This window comes from Hyperolius riggenbachi, chromosome 2 (genome assembly GCF_040937935.1).
Source record: "Hyperolius riggenbachi isolate aHypRig1 chromosome 2, aHypRig1.pri, whole genome shotgun sequence".
NCBI lineage: Eukaryota > Metazoa > Chordata > Amphibia > Anura > Hyperoliidae > Hyperolius > Hyperolius riggenbachi.
Genome location: NC_090647.1, coordinates 245,365,728 through 245,382,806, shown reverse-complemented (window position 1 = coordinate 245,382,806; position 17,079 = coordinate 245,365,728). Strand labels below are relative to the sequence as shown.

The 17,079-nt window shown below is 43.9% G+C and overlaps 1 long non-coding RNA gene across 1 annotated transcript in view; it reads left to right on the top strand.

Moving 5' to 3' along the window:
* Nucleotides 1-16,740, top strand: part of LOC137544265 (uncharacterized) — a 180,943-nt gene extending 164,203 nt beyond the window's left edge. The window contains exon 3 of the long non-coding RNA XR_011025803.1: nucleotides 16,548-16,740. This is a non-coding gene — a long non-coding RNA (uncharacterized lncRNA). The remainder of the gene's footprint in view (nucleotides 1-16,547) is intronic.
* Nucleotides 16,741-17,079: the final 339 nt, after the last annotated feature.

The following is a 17,079-nucleotide window of genomic DNA, read 5'->3' as shown; positions in this document are numbered from 1 at the left end:
TGTCCTTATTTTCACAGTGTACTACTGCTTCATCGTCAGGAGACTGATCAGTGCTTTCTGTACTAGGCACAGGCCTACTGTCATCTTCCTCCATCTCACACCTCTTCCTCACAAAGCGCCACTTTGGTCCCCCACTCATCCTTTCCAAGAAGAAAATCTAATCATAAAACAAAAGGAAATAGTGGACGTATAAACAAAAATGTCCACTAAGAGCTGGTGCACACCAATAGCGGTTCTGAACATTTTTAAAAATGCTTGCACTTTGAAAAGCACTTTGCTAACGTATTTCAATGGGATGGTGCACATCAGAGCGATTAATTTTTTTCCCCAAACGCAAACTTGGGTCGCCAGTATAGATAAACAGGCAAAGATGTCCTCAGTAAACGTAACAGGCATAGGTGTTCCCAGTATAGGTAGGCAGGAATAGGGGCCCCAGTATAGGTAACCAGGCATAGGTGTTCCCAGTATAGATAGGCAGGAATAGGGACCCCCAATTTAGGTAACCAGGCATAGGTGTTCCCAGTATAGGTAGGCAGAAATAGGGGCCCCCAGTATAGGTAACCATAATCAGGATAAGACAGCGCTAAAAGTCACATAAAATGTTCCAATTAGAGGTGGTGCGCGCTAAACACAGTTACCAGTTCTGTCTTCAGAGTAATATTCCAATTTTAGCTGCGCTCATTCATACATCCTCAGGCTACTTCACCGTTGCAGTCACCATTTGGGCATGAACACCTCAGAGAAAGACATAAAACACATATGGCGGATAATAGTGCAGACTGTTTTGGCTACTGACACCCCTCTGTTGTAAACATATATTCAAGCTTACTGACAAAGTGAGGTTTGGGGAGTTTTGGAAACCGTCACCAGTTACAACCAGGCACTCCCCTCCAAGGACCTATGTCCTCCCTGCTCACCGTCGTGCAGCTAGGCAAAGACTTGTCCAAAAGTCTCCTTTAATCAGCAGTCTCCCATATGCCTCATCGCCACTTGCTATCTCATTCAGTATGTGGTCCTTGCGCAGTACCTCAAACAGTAACAATACCGCCAATGTGTAAAACCAATTACTTTAATAGCTATAAAAACAGTAATGCGCGTACATCATAAAAACTTTTCACAAGCATATCACATAGGTGTTACCGATCCCTTCATCCTGGATTGCGGCACCGCTCGTCTCCCGTCGTGCTAGCGTCCTCCTTGCTGCTCTCAAGCCATGCCCTACCGGTTTCGTCACTCTAGGCGACTCATCAGGGGCTAACTGAGCATGCGCTAGAGGACATGTATATATACGCAGAGAACGCCTGGCGGCAGCGTCCCGCCACTGCCCTTCTCTGCTCACTTCCGCCCACAACCAAAGGGGATTACTTCCGTGGTCGGCATTGGTCACATGCTATGAGGTCACCATGCCGGCCAATCAGTCAATCCCTGTGCTTCGTTATTCCCACCCCCCAAACATTACGTAGTTTATTTACCCCTTCTCCATGGCAACCCTGGGCACCAATCAATTCCGTGCCACTCAGCGTAACCTCCCAATTTTACAGTGCCCGTTCAGGCCGCAATCTGTATCAAGTGCAGTGATCGGTTTACATATACTTTAACCTGTAGGGACATTGCCACTCCACTTATATATATGTAAGTGGAGTGGCAATGTCCCTACAGGTTAAAGTATATGTAAACCGATCACTGCACTTGATACAGATTGCGGCCTGAACGGGCACTGTAAAATTGGGAGGGTACGCTGAGTGGCACGGAATTGATTGGTGCCCAGCGTTGCCATGGAGAAGGGGTAAATAAACTACGTAATGTTTGGGGGGTGGGAATAACGAAGCACAGGGATTGACTGATTGGCCGGCATGGTGACCTCATAGCATGTGACCAATGCCGACCACGGAAGTAATCCCCTTTGGTTGTGGGCGGAAGTGAGCAGAGAAGGGCAGCGGCGGGACGCTGCCGCCAGGCGTTCTCTGCGTATATATACATGTCCTCTAGCGCATGCTCAGTTAGCCCCTGATGAGTCGCCTAGAGTGACGAAACCGGTAGGGCGTGGCTTGAGAGCAGCAAGGAGGACGCTAGCACGACGGGAGACGAGCGGTGCCTCAATCCAGGATGAAGGGATCGGTAACACCTATGTGATATGCTTGTGAAAAGTTTTTATGATGTACGCGCATTACTGTTTTTATAGCTATTAAAGTAATTGGTTTTACACATTGGCGGTATTGTTACTGTTTGAGGTACTGCGCAAGGACCACATACTGAATGAGATAGCAAGTGGCGATGAGGCATATGGGAGACTGCTGATTAAAGGAGGCTTTTGGACAAGTCTTTGCCTAGCTGCACGACGGTGAGCAGGGAGGACATAGGTCCTTGGAGGGGAGTGCCTGGTTGTAACTGGTGACGGTTTCCAAAACTCCCCAAACCTCACTTTGTCAGTAAGCTTGAATATATGTTTACAACAGAGGGGTGTCAGTAGCCAAAACAGTCTGCACTATTATCCGCCATATGTGTTTTATGTCTTTCTCTGAGGTGTTCATGCCCAAATGGTGACTGCAACGGTGAAGTAGCCTGAGGATGTATGAATGAGCGCAACTAAAATTGGAATAGTATAGGTAACCAGACATAGGTTTTCCCAGTATAGGTAGGCAGGAACATAGACCCCCAGTATAAGTAACCAGACATAGGTGTTCCCAGTATAGATAGGCAGGAATAGGGACCCCCAATATAGGTAACCAGGCATAAGTGTTCCCAGTATAGGTAGGCAGGAATAGGGACCCCAAGTATAGGTAACCAGACATAGGTGTGTCACAAGTCCCCTAGTGGCCGGACCGCTCAATGCCTTCCAGCACACAGACCATGCACCACCTGTGGTCGCAATCGGTGCGCAGAAACCGCTGGGATTTTGGCAGCATACCAACTAGAAGGGAGCTTGTGAGTTACGGTAATACAAATTACACACTATTTCAGGGTATAACTGCCACCATCCTACAGAAGGGTAGGAGCCCTAACTATACTGAGACTAATAGCTGCAAATAAAAATGATTAAACACACTCTAGTTTATCTAGCTATCAACAATAGTAGCGATTCTTCAGAAGCTAAAATTCTTTCTGTGTGGCTGAATAGCAGGTGTAGCTGAACAAATAAAACAACTTTTTAGTCGTTTATTATTAATGCAATATAAATAATTAATACATACAGGAAATCATTAAAATCAACAATTATAGAGACAACTAATAGCACAGTATGGAAAATAAAAATAAGGGAAGAAAATACTTAAGTTCGTGGAAATATGTCCTTTCTGGGAAAACATGTGCAGTTCTTGTTTCAGTTCAGGAGCCAAAGTTCAGACAAGATGGCCGCTGCCCCTCCTCAAGGCAGCAGCAGGCTCACATGGAGATGGAAATGGAGGAATGAGGTCCGCCTGCTGGCAATGTCCTTTTGATGAAGCTGGTTTGGGAGTGTGGCAACGCCTGTCCCCTCTGAATTACCCACCAATGACAGCCCACCTCCTCCTAGGGGTATTTTGAGCTTAAATTGTAAAACACTGTAACTCATAAACGATAAATGTCATATTTAGGTGGATAGCAGATTCATAATTGTTAGAAAATACTGATTAATATGACATCTTGCATGAGTGCGTTAGGCTGTCCTGTCCCCGAGAAGGGTCGTACACCAATAATCGGACAGGTTATTGGATTTTTATATCAGCACATTGGGCAGAGTTTAACGAATAAGACTATATGAATTTTATAGCTGTGCTATACACGGTTTTCATTTAACAGACAGAGATCATAAACCGCATGCATTTAAATCTGCCCCCCCAGCGGTGCCACTGTGTCTGAGCTCTTCAGTGGACCCCTGTGGAGCTAGCTTCCTTTGGCTTCCCTTGGATAAAAGCAACCTTTTGGGGTGTTAATTATCATCTAAACGTGACCAGCTAGAACAACCCTTGACGTATTACACCAGGATTCCGACTAGGGTTTCACACCTCTGTGTCACTGGCCAGCAAGGAACTATTTTGATGAAGTTAATTACACCACCAGGTCTTCTCAGAGTGCATACTTGGCTCTCATGAAAAGAACTCTGCTAACACCTATGGAGACAACAGAGACCCCCGGGCTTGACTGCCTGGTATCCATAGACATAAGATTCTGATCTGGCACGTCAACGGCAATCGGTTCAGGAAACCGATTGCGATTGCGTTTTCTGGTCTCACGGCTCTTCTGTGACACCTCCCCAGACTTGAAATCTTGATCTGGCAATGCAACGACAATCGGTTCAGGAAACCGATTGCAATTGCGTTTCCTGGTCTCACGGCTCTTCCGTGACAAGGTGTTCCCAGTATAGGTAGGCAGGAATATGGACCCCCAGTATAAGTAACCAGACATAGGTGTTCCCAGTATAGATAGGCAGGAATAGGGACCCTCAATATAGGTAACCAGACATAGGTGTTCCCAGTATAGATAGACAGGAATATGGACCCCCAGTATAAGTAACCAGACATAGGTGTTCCCAGTATAGATCGGCAGGAATAGGGACCCCCAATATAGGTAACCAGACATAGGTGTTCCAAGTATAGATAGACAGGAATAGGGACCCCCAGTATAGGTAACCAGGCTGACACGCTACAGTGCAAGCTGTCGCCCGAACATTCTCACCCAGTGACTGCCTCGATCTGTCTCCTCAGCCATCTCCTGTTAGCTCACCATCTCCTGTTTGCTTTCTCCATACGCCACGTCCACCACGCTGCTCTCTTCCGCATCACTGAAGGGCGGGAAAACTACCCTATAAGAGAGCGGTGTGATGCACTGCAAATTGCATCAATCCGTCAGTCGCATCAGCAGGACTATTTTGTCCCATGGAAGGGGAAAGCGGGACCAATCTGTCCCGCAAAAGCAGCAAAACGCCGCAGAACCCCTGAAGGGTAGGACTTGAAACACCCAGAGTTACAGAGAACCCAGTAAGCTCATGGTGAACCAGAAGGGCTTTTTGGCTTTTTTCTATTAAATTCAGGTTTACTATACCCAAGCTGCAGTTGCAGTAGAGCTCCGTCTCGATTTCTTCCACTTATCTACACATGATGCACACACACCGCTTGGCACTCCCCCTCCAGCTTAACTTTGTCTTCATGCACCGCAGGACTGAGGTGGGCGGATTATTATGGCTTTGTAATAATAATAAGCTGACACATCATTGCATTACGTCTGGAGGTGTGGCTAGCTCACAAGGACAACAATGGTTGATTTGCATCTTTCTGTTTTAAGAAAGCAATCTTTTGTTTTCCATAACATTTTAGTAAGAGGGCTTTTTGATCCATTGTAGCCCCTCACACTGTTCTAGAAGTTTTGGTTCACCATGAGCTTGTCGGTTCTCTGTAACTACACAATACATACATAGACATATCACTATGGTAGGGACGAGATTGTGAGCCCCTCTGAGGGACAGGGAAATGACAAAACAATATACTCAGTACAGTGCTGCGGAGTATGTCGGTGCTATATAAATACATAATAATAATAAAACTGCCGTACACTGTCTGCACATGGCAATTATACCACTGCCTCGTGCATCACGAGATATATATATATATATATATATATATATATATATATATATATATATATATTTGCAAAGAGGTGTCAGCATCAAGAGAAAGTGACTCCAACCCCTACAATGCTTTCAAAGCAGCATTAATGTATTGGGTACTGTGGAAGTTTTTTTGGTGCAGATTGCTAGAGATTGCTAGATTTAATGAGCAGTTTCCCGTCTGCATTTCTCTAACCTGCTAATTTGGATGTATTGTGCTTTGTTTTCCCATTGTACATTGCTGTGTGTGGCACTTAGATTGCTTTTTCCATCTGTCTCTCTTAGACCTAACGCAGATTCCCAATCTAATACCTACATTGGAACAGCATGAAAATGTAATTTCTCTTTCCTTGAAATGTTCATCAAGACCGGAGAACCAAAGTTCAGATTTAAAAAACTGTTATTTTCCAGTGGCAGTGCTACTGTGGTGAGCAGGAGGATGCACATACTATGCCTTACATCACGTTTCACCCAAAAATATATGTCTTTTAGTTCTCGTCAAGTAATTTTCAGCGAGATCTAAGTGCTGCTTCTCCCAGTACACTCAAGGGAAGAAGGGAATTGACAATAATACAGATGCTGTGAATAGAGAATAGTACTTGATATGCTGTATAGAGAGCAGACTGGAATAGAAACAATGATTACAGATAATGCTTGGCTAGATTGGAAGATGGTTGAATGGTATCTGCTCTGTTATGATATACATGAAACAATTTGTCTAGATTGAATAATGCTACGTAGTCAGTCTGCATTATCTAGGCACTGGGCTGTACATTGTGCATAGATGCAAAAAAGGAAGATATCCATTGTTGTTGTTAAAGCACCATGAGTCTGCATAATCACTTTCTCATCCGGTCACTTGTGTGGGTTCAAAAAGAAGATTAAAGAGTGAGTGATGAAAATATGGACTGCAATCTCTTGTGCCTCCTCCCAGCACACATACATCATTACATTATCTCACTTACAATTTGAGTAGATTAATAATGGACACATGACCACTGTAAGAAATATCCTTGAATGTAGTGATGCTTGGATGTCCAGATCCACGAATTCGGCAACCACGGCTGTTGCCGAAAAAAATTCCGCCTCTGGCATGATTGGTTCCGTATTGTGATATGCGTCCACGCCACGACGCGGATTTTCGGTCGTGAATGAGGCAATCACGGCCGGATCCACGGCCTGATCTGGATTTACTTTTAACGTTAATAGCAAAGCCCCCATACATGCTACAATCCCCCAAATTGCATGGATTATCAAGGTGATAAGGGGCTACAACTTAAACAAAAAAAATTCCAAAAATAATGTTTTGTGTTTTTGAGAAAATGGATTTTACAGTGTGAAAATCAACACTTTAAATGGGGCTATTAATTGGTAATAAGTGGTTTTAAACAGGGAAATACATGTTAAGCAATCACAGAGGTGAAGGTGAGTCCCAATGGCACTTGGCGGTGATGGTACCACTGGAGGAGGATGAATGGCTGACGCCAAAAAGACCCAGAGAGGTTTTTGTAATTTTGTGAGGTTTTTTTGCAGCGATTAGCAATGACATGACAGGCAGCAGAGTTGTCAGTGGACCCGGGCAGTGTGAACGCAGAGTGCAGTAGCGACTGAGTCAGGAGGACAAAGCTGACAGTCAGTTCGGCAGCACAGAAGGACCATGGCAACTCACTGGTAGTACCACAGCCAAAAAACGAACCAAGGTAGGCAGGTTGTAACTTTCTTTGCAAAGGCAGGCATGGTTAACACATTGCAGCAGCCACTTAATGTCCCCCTGTGTCCGTCAATGGGGGACAGGAACTGGCTAGTGTGAAGGCAAACTTTAGCAGCGACTGAGTCAGGAGGACAAAGCGTACAGTCAGTGCGGCAGCACAGAAGGACCATGGCAACTCACTGGTAGTACCACAGTTTGATAGTGCTGCCCAAAAAATTATATGCATTGGTGGGCCCGGGCAGTGGGAACGCAGATTTTAGTACCTAAACTCACGATACAACATGTTTTCCGGGGTCTGAGGCACATACAGATGGTCCCGATCATCATCATCAAAGAACTCTTTTTCTGCCCCCCCCCCCCCCTCCCACCACCTCTGCCACCCCAACATCCCTAGACACAGACCCCTCATTGTCCTCAACATAAACTTGGGATGCTGGCCTGAGCCCAACCTCCTCCTCCACATTAGGCCCCATCATCTCCTCAATGGCAGCCCTTAATAATCGCCCAGACAAGGGACACAATGCTCTCGTCCGGGGAGGGCTGCTTACCACTGGCTGCTGGGGTGGATGTCACAACTTGCGTGGGGCGTTGGCTGTTGCTGCTGTTGGGAGTGCTGCTCACAGTGGAGGTCTGTGAGAAACTCATTATGGGCTCACGAAATGTGGTGAACGAACTGCAGTGGCAGTCTGACTGTCTGTACATAGTAACTGAAGTGATTCACTGGCTAATGAGCTGAATAATACCAGTGAGCAGTGAGCAGTACAACATAACTGAAGGGTATCACTGGCTAATGAGATGAATAATACCAGTGAGCAGAGTACAACTTAACTGAAGGGTATCACTGCCAAATGAGATAAATAATACCAGTGAGCAGTGAGCAGAGTACGACCTAACTGAAGGGTATCACTGCCAAATGAGATGAATAATAGCAGTGAGCAGTGAGCACAGTACACAATGTCACTCACGAAACTTACTGAATGAACAGCACTGGCAGTGGCAGTGTAACTGTCTGTAAGTAGTAGCTGAAGTGTATGACTGGCTAAATGAATACAAGTGAGCAGTACACTCTGAACCTGCCTACCTGCACTAAACACACTAATCACCAGTACACTCTGACTACACTGACTACAGCAATGACTCACTGGCTAGCTAACTAAATACAACTGACAAGTACAATATAAGAGCACTGTTAGGAGTAAAAACGCTGGGTTTATGCACAGAAAATGCGCTTGCTGAAGCAACAATGGCCTGAAGACGATCCTCTCAGTACCAGAGTCTAGCAAGGACGGAGCTTTTCCTCATGGCCGCCGCTTTATATGCAGGAGGGGAGGGCATAGCCTCCCCTCCTATGATTAGTTGCTGGGGCCTGGCTGGGGGCCTCTGATTGGCCCAGGAAAGTCACTTCCTCCTACATCCGCTAATCATGACCCAACCACGGCTTCTACGCAGTTTTCACGAGCGTGAATGCGTTCATGCACGGTCTGCCGAAGCGGATTTTAGTGAATGAAAATTGATCCACGGCGACGAATACCTGTGGTGGATAGCTGAAAAATGGTTGTGAAATCACGGCAAGTCGTGATCATGACCTCCATTCGAGCATCACTGCTTGAATGTCACTTGGTCTACAGGACTGTAAAGATCTGTGATAGTTACAAGTGATTGCACATTGCCGCAAAAGCCAGTATTCCGTGCTCCTGCCAATCAGGTAGCAATTGATATTTATAGACTGTCAAAAAAGTCCATCTACTCTGTATTGTTACACGCAGCCTATTAAGGGCTCCTTTCTAAAGAGGTTCCCTTAAAGAGGAACTTTAAGTACCCTAAGACCGCGTCATCAGGGCGTGATCGTGGCGGCAGCCCCAGGACTGCCTAACTCCAATTTGCGTCAAGTCCTGGGGCGGGGGTTTTGCAGGAGATTGCGCGCGCCAATGCGATTGCATCTCTGCTCCGTCATCAGTCTCCAAGTGGCATCAGTCTCCCAGCAGCAATAGCCTATCAGTAGCCGATACTCCCGATACTACTACAAGAAATATTTACCTTTTCTCAAATAGATCATCTGTATGGCTGAAATTGTGATGAAATCCCTCCCAAAGTGTGATGTCATGACCATGGTCCTAACAGTTTTCTGTTTGTGAAACTCCTTGCACTGTGGGAAATACTGTAATGGCTTTTTCCAACTGCCAAGCAAGCATTATATCTCTCTGTGTATAGAACTCTCGGTAACGAACATTCCATAAAGATCGCCTGGCAGAACTAAAATTTCAGTGATAAAATTCAGAATGTACATCAGGTAGAGAAAAGATTTTACAATGGGCAAATACTGACTAAATAATCTGTAAATGAATATTGTAAAAAATAAGCAATTTTACTTATTATGTTATTTTCGCTACAGTTCCTCTTTAAGGTACACTTAATTTACAATTTTCCCCAGCAGATTTGATCACAGTGATTGATTGTGAGTGAGACTGATGTCGTCACATGGCTGCCCGATTGAAATTTCCATTGATTTATGGCCAGAGTCAATTGAAACTATCAATCACGCAGTTCACAATGAGCAGCTGGATGCGCGGCAGCAGCGTTCAATTTTGGGCTGACCGGTGGACCTCTGGCCAGTCTTCCTCCATCTGAAATGTGTTCCCTTTTATGATATCGCAAGATTAAACAGTTTGCCATGTTTTGTCTTATTATACTCACTGCATTTATTTTTTTTTCATTTTCAAGCTCAATGCATAACATTAGCATAACATTTGAATCAGCTCAGATTTATTAGTATTTTTTCACCACCGCTAGAGACAATATCCTGTCCCACAAAGATATAGACAAACATTATACTGTTTAGAAGTACTTTATTATGCCCTGTTCAGCTGGGTTGATACTGTATCTCTCCACAGAGGAGGCCTATTTAGAGGGGTCAGATAATGCAGAGGCATTAGGACTTACCTATTTGTCTATAACATCAGGGGGAGTAGAGAATGATAGTGAGTGCTCTGGGTGTATATGTTTCTTTAGAACATATACACCCATATTTCTGCCGATATATATGTACTCTAGTTAGATCAGTATTGTATATTGTATGTTCTTCTGCTATCTGTCCTGTGTATGACCCGGCATGCCCCTCACTTTGATTCTGTCTCAACCTTTCTGTGCTGCAGTCATCTGATACTCGATTTTGACCTCGGCCTGTTAACGACCCTGTCTCTGCCTCATTCTTCCTGTACTGCAGTCATCTGATACTCGGTTTTTGATCCCGGCCTGTTTTACGACTCTGTCTCTGCCTTGCCCTCGGTACCTTAGTTTATTATATGTGTATGACCTTTGGTTATCCTCGTCTTCCCGATATCTCTATATTCTAAGTATATAGTGTTCAGGCATTACATTATAGCGGACCCAAAAAATTATTATCATGGAGGAGTTACAACGTCAGGTTCAGCTTCTTGCAACTGCTGTGAATCAACTCAATACAACAGTCGCTGCTCAGCAAGATTTGTTGACACAGTTGCTAAATGCATCTCAACCTGAGCACTCAGCAGGTCTTAGAGAGCAGTTTGTAGTTTCTCATTCATGGAGCCTAAGATGCCCCTTCCAGAGAAATTCTCGGGTTCCAGATCTGATTTCAGTAATTTTATGAATCGATTCTTGACATTCTTTGAGGTTAGCCCGAGGTCATCTGGTTCTGAATCCCAGAAAATATCTCTCATTAAGACTCTCTTACAAGGTGACTCTCAAACTTGGGCTTATGGGTTACCTTCGGATCACGAAGCTCTGTCATCTGTGAGCAAGTTCTTTGAAGTTATGGCTGTGATTTATGGTGATCCAGACTTGTCTGCTACCGCAGTTCGTAAACGTTGCGAACTCCGGCAGAAGATTACGCCGCTGAATTTAGGCGTTGGTCAGTTTCCTCCAAATGGGGGGAGAATTCACTCCTTGATCAATATTTATTAGGGTTGGCAGATTCTGTAAACGATGCTCTGATCAGTCACCCAGAGCCTAAAACTCTTGAAGAGGCTATTGCTTTGGCTATTCGTGTAGACAGGTGAATTAGATACCGCCATCATGGTGGTGCTCATTCATCTGCCACACCTGTTCCTCGCTCTATTAGTGCTGCCACATCCTCTGTTGAGGAACCCATGCAGTTGGGGTATTCCAGATTGTCTCCCTCTGAAAAACTCAGGAGATGTTATGAGGGGTTGTGTATGTATTGTGGTGAAAAGAGTAATTTTGTTCAGAATTGCTCAGCAAAGAGGAAGGCGTAAAACTTCCGCACCTAGGTGTAGCTGGAGAATCTCACCTGGGCGAGCAGATTCTTCCCCTTAAAGTGAAAAAAATATTACTGCCTGTAACAATTTTTTGGAATAATCAATCTAGTCCTGCTCAGGCCTTTGTTGACTCTGGGGCGGCGGGTAACTTTATTGATTCAGAGTTTGCCGCAAGTTTAGGAATTCCAGCCTTGCCTTTGCTAAACAAGCTTTATGTTATGGCCATTGATGATTCTCCTCTTCAGAGTGGCCAACCCATTGCTATTACTCCTGAAATTTCGCTACAGATTGGAGTCTTGCATTTTGAAAAACTGCAGTTTTCATCCTCAGAATGCCTTCTAGTCCCTTGGTTTTAGGCCTTCCGTGGTTGCAGACACACAATCCACACATTGATTGGTACTCTGGTCAACTTACCAATTGGTCTTCTCAGTGTACCGAGAAGTGTTTAAAAAAAAATTCCGTGGAGATCGTGTGTGATAAATTACCATATTCCTATAAATCTTTTACTGATTTTTTTCTCCTCAGTCTGCTGACAAGTTGCCACCTCACAGACCCTATGACTGTCCTATTGATTTGCTGCCAGGTACTATGCCTTCCCAGGGACATTTATAAAACCTCTCTGGCCCTGAAAAACAGGCTATGAAGGAATATATCAAAGAGAACCTCGACAAGAGTTTTATCCGACCATCTACTTCCCCAGCTGGGGGAGGGTTTTTCTTTGTAGAAAAAAAAGATGGTGGATTACGTCCATGCATAGATTATAGGAGCCTGAATAAGATTACTGTAAAAAACATATATCCGTTACCTCTTATCGATGATTTCTTTTCTCAGGTATCTGGCGCAAAAATTTTCAGTGAATTGGATTTGAGGGGAGCATACAATTTGATCAGGATACATCAGGGTGATGAATGGAAGACGGCTTTTAACACCCAGGATGGACATTATGAGTATCTCATAATGCCCTTTGGTCTATGTAATGCTCCAGCCGTCTTTCAAGAATTTGTTAATGATGTATTCAGGGATGCTCTGGGCAAATATGTTGTGGTTTATTTGGACGATATTTTGATTTACTCTAACTCATTCTCGGGACATCGGAAACATGTTAAATGGGTTCTTCAGAGATTAAGAGAGAATTCTCTATTTGCAAAACTGGAAAAATGCCTTTTTGAGGTTACTCAGGTACCATTTTTGGGGTACATAATTTCTGACTCTGGTCGGTCTATGGATAAGAAAAAAGTATCTGCAGTTCTGGATTGGCCACAGCCTGGAGATCTTAAGGCCTTACAACACTTTCTAGGATTCGCGAATTACTGTCTATGGATAAGAAAAAAGTATCTGCAGTTGTGGATTGGCCACAGCCTGGAGATCTTAAGGCCTTACAACGCTTTCTAGGATTCGCGAATTACTATTGCAAATTTATCAGGAATTTCTCCACCTTGGTGGCACCTTTGACAGATCTGACCAAGAAAGGAGCTGATCCTTCCAATTGGCCAGTTTCGGCATGTGAAGCCTTTGTCACACTGAAGGCGGCTTTTTGTTCCGCTCCCATATTGATGCACCCTAATGTTGCATTGCCTTTCTGTGTGGAAGTTGATGCTTCTGAAGTGGGAGTGGGGGCAGTTCTCTCACAATATTTGGGTCAGCCAGAACGTTTGCATCCCTGTGCTTTTTTTTTTCCCAGAAGTTTTTACTGGCAGAGCATAATTATGACATAGGGAACATGGAACTCCTGGCAGTCAAGATGGTTTTTGAAGAGTGAAGGCATTGGTTGGAGGGCGCCGAACATCCTGTCACTGTCTACACCGACCATAAAAAACTAGAGTATGTAGAAAAGGCCAAGAGACTCAATCCCAGACAGGCACGATGGGCGCTGTTCTTCTCACGTTTCAATTTCACCATCACTTATAAACCAGGAAGCAAAAATGTGAAGGCCGATGCTTTGTCCAGGTGTTTTGATTCTGAAATTTCACTACCTAAGTCTCCTGTTTCTATAATACCTAAGCATTGTCTGGTCGCCGCCACAGAGACTCTGGATTTTCTGACCTGTCTGAGTTATTGTCTCCTTTTCAGGAGAACTGTCCACCTGGAAAACCTTTGAATGTATACTTTGTACCGATTCACCTTCACCTACATGTGCTTCATCAATTTCATGACACCAAACTGGCAGGACACCCTGGCAAGACTAAAACCTTAGAAATGCTAACACGTCATATTTGATGGCCAACTGTAAGGAAGGATTTTAAGGCTTTTGTTGGCGCATGCAACATCTGTGCCAGAAGTAAAGTCTGTAGAAACGCTCCTAGAGGTAATCTGATGCCTGTACCCATTCCTCAGGTTCCTTGGACCCATATTTCTATGGATTTTGTGGTCAATTTGCCTTCTTCTGGTGGTAAAAGTGTAATTTGGGTGATCGTGGACAGGTTCAACAAAATGGCTCATTTTGTCTCCTTGTGTAAATTGCCTTCTGCCAAAGAGTTGGTGGAATTGTTTATAGACTATGTCTTCCGTTTGCATGGTATTCCGGAGAACATTGTGTCGGATAGGGGAGTCCAGTTTATCTCCCAATTCTGGCGGGCATTCTGTTCTCATTTGGAAATCTCCTTGTCGTTTTCATCAGGTTTCCATCCTGAGACCAACGGTCAGACTGAAAGAACCAATCAATCCCTGGAACAATATCTCAGGTGTTTTGTGTATGACCGTCAGGAGACCTGGCTTCTATTTTTGCCATTTGCTGAATTGCATTCAATAATCTTTCTAGCTCGTCCACCAAGTTATCACGATTTCAAGTAGTTACTGGCCGGAGTCCTAAATTTACCTCGTTCTCCAGTTCATATTCTTCTTACCCAGTCTTGGAGGAATGGATCTCTCAAATGCAGACAGTCTGGGCTCAGGTCAGAAAAAAATTGGAAATAGCAGTCGCTCAGCAAAAATTTCAGGCCGATCTCCATCGGTCTCCTGAGTATAAATTTTCATCGGGGGATCTGGTTTGGGTATCTACTCACAACATTTCTCTTCTTCAGCCATCTGCCAAACTAGGTCCCAAATACATTGGTCCTTATCCTATTGCTGAGAAAATTAATGATGTTGAATATCGGGTGACTTTGCCGCAGTCTATGAGGGCAAAGTCAATGTTTAATCTTTTAATCCACTTCCACCAATTGAGGTGGATGGGGAACCTGAGTGTGAAATAGAGAGAATTCTGGATTCTCAGAAGTACTGCAATTCTTTGCAATACCTGGTGGATTAGAAGGGTTATGGTCCAGAGGAGAGTAGTTCCCACACGGCAAGTTGATGCCGATGCATTAATTCAGGAATTTCATTGGCATCATCCTGATAAGCCAGGCAGGGAGCGTCCGGAGGCCACTCTTCGAAGGGGGGGGGGGTGTAATGTTACAAATTTATCTGATATAGCTGCCGGCGGCCCCTTCGGCATTTCCGTGCTATGGCGGAAGTCACTTACTTCATCTCTATCTAGCGGCATCCCCGGGCCGGCTCCCCTGCGTGTTTGAGTCAGTGCTGCGCTTCCGGCCTTGTCTCTAGGCGGGCGCGCACAATTCAGAATAGCCTTTATATTCTAAGGAGGCAGGTGTGAGGTGTGTCAGCTGACGTAGTGGTCAGCTGACACTGGCTCCCGCAGGAGCGCTGCTGATTGGTTGGAAGTTCCGGGGGTTTGGTTCCGTACTTTACCTCGGTACTAAAAGAGGAACTCCAGTGAAAATAATGTAATTTAAAAAGTGCTTCATTTTTACAATAATTATGTATAAATGATTTAGTCAGTGTTTGCCCATTGTAAAATATTTTAAATCCCTGATTTATATTCTGACATTTATTACATGTTGCCATTTTTACTGTTGGCAGGTGATGTAACTGCTGCATGCTTTTTTGGCAGTTGGAAACAGCTGTAAACAGCTATTTCCCACAATGCAGCAAGGTTCACAGACAGGAAACTGCCAGAAGTACCTCGGTACTCAGAGCTTTCTCTGAGTACTGATTTCTCATGTAAAATAGATTTCTCATGTAAAAGGGGGTATCAGCTACTGATTGGGATAAAGTTCAATTCTTGGTCAGAGTTTCTCTTTAAGTCCTGACTTGTCAGTTGTCCAGTGTCCGCTATAGCTATCAGTTCGCTGAGCGCTGGACCTTGCCTTTCCGCTGTGCTTAGTCAGCTATTTCAGAGCTATATATATATATGCAGACTGACACTGCCGATATATATGTACTCTAGTTAGATCAGTATTGTATATTGTATATTCTTCTGCTATCTGTCCTGTGTATGACCGACATGCCCCTCACTTTGATTCTGACTCATCCTTTCTGTACTGCAGTCATCTCATACTCGGTTTTGACCTCGGCCTGTTAACGACCCTGTCTCTGCCTCATCCTTCCTGTACTGCTGTCATCTGATACTCGGTTTTTGATCACGGCCTGTTTTATGACTCTGTCTCTGCCTTACCCTCGGTACCTCAATTTATTATATGTGTATGACCTTTGGCTATCCTCGACTTCCTGATATCTCTATATTCTAAGTATATAGTGTTCAGGCATTACAATTAAGCTAATGTTTGATAGTGAAGTCAATGGTTATTTGTTGATGGTTATTGTAAGCTTGGAAGGGCAGGGCTCTCTCACCCTTTTGTGTCTTGGAATTTGTTATTCCTTTCGTAGCTTGCACTCTGTTATACATTTTATTCATCATGTTACATTTGTCATTGTACAGTGCCTCAGAATATGTTGGTGCTTTACAAATCAATAATAATACTTTCAACGAGTATAGCTTGTATATAGCTTGTATAGGGATAACTAAAAATACAGGTAAAGAATGCAAAGTTTACTTTTCGTTTCTTTGCTTTATAATACTTAGTTCACCAAAACCTTGGAGAAAGGTGGAACTACAACTTAATATATGAAAACATTTTACGTAATGTCAACATATGAGAAAACCTTCTCAAGGCCACTTCAGTATATTCAAAGCTTATTGTTACAACTTCTTTTTCTCCAGGTTCATTTTTTTCACCACCGATTTAAAACATGAAAGGTCTAGGCCAGGGCTACAGAAGAAATGTCACCCATTACAAAAGGCAATAGCCCTTTCCTCATCTCATGCTTGACCTTCGATACAAAACTGTTCTACAAAACTCAGGAAAAAAATCCACATCAGAAGTACATCTCTGAGGCACATTCAGGTACGGCAGTCAAAGGTATGCTTAAACATCACTTACATAAAAGCTTTTGTTGCAGCGTGAGGTAGTACTGCTCCCACATTCTTAATCCACATGCAAACAGACTTTCTTTTACACAGTTTTCCTTGTATGCTTTTTTCTGTTGTTCCTGGAAATACATTAGTCATTAGATAATGTTTAATTCTTAGGTGAGTGGTTTGAAAACCACCATGGAAGGTAGCACCGTAGCATGTTCTGTGAGGAAGCAGGTATTTATTTCTACTGCTTTTATCCTCTTCTAGTGTGGCAATCAGTGGTGTAGCTAAGGAGCTATGGGCAACGGTGCAATTTTGCATTGGTTCTCTTCATGCA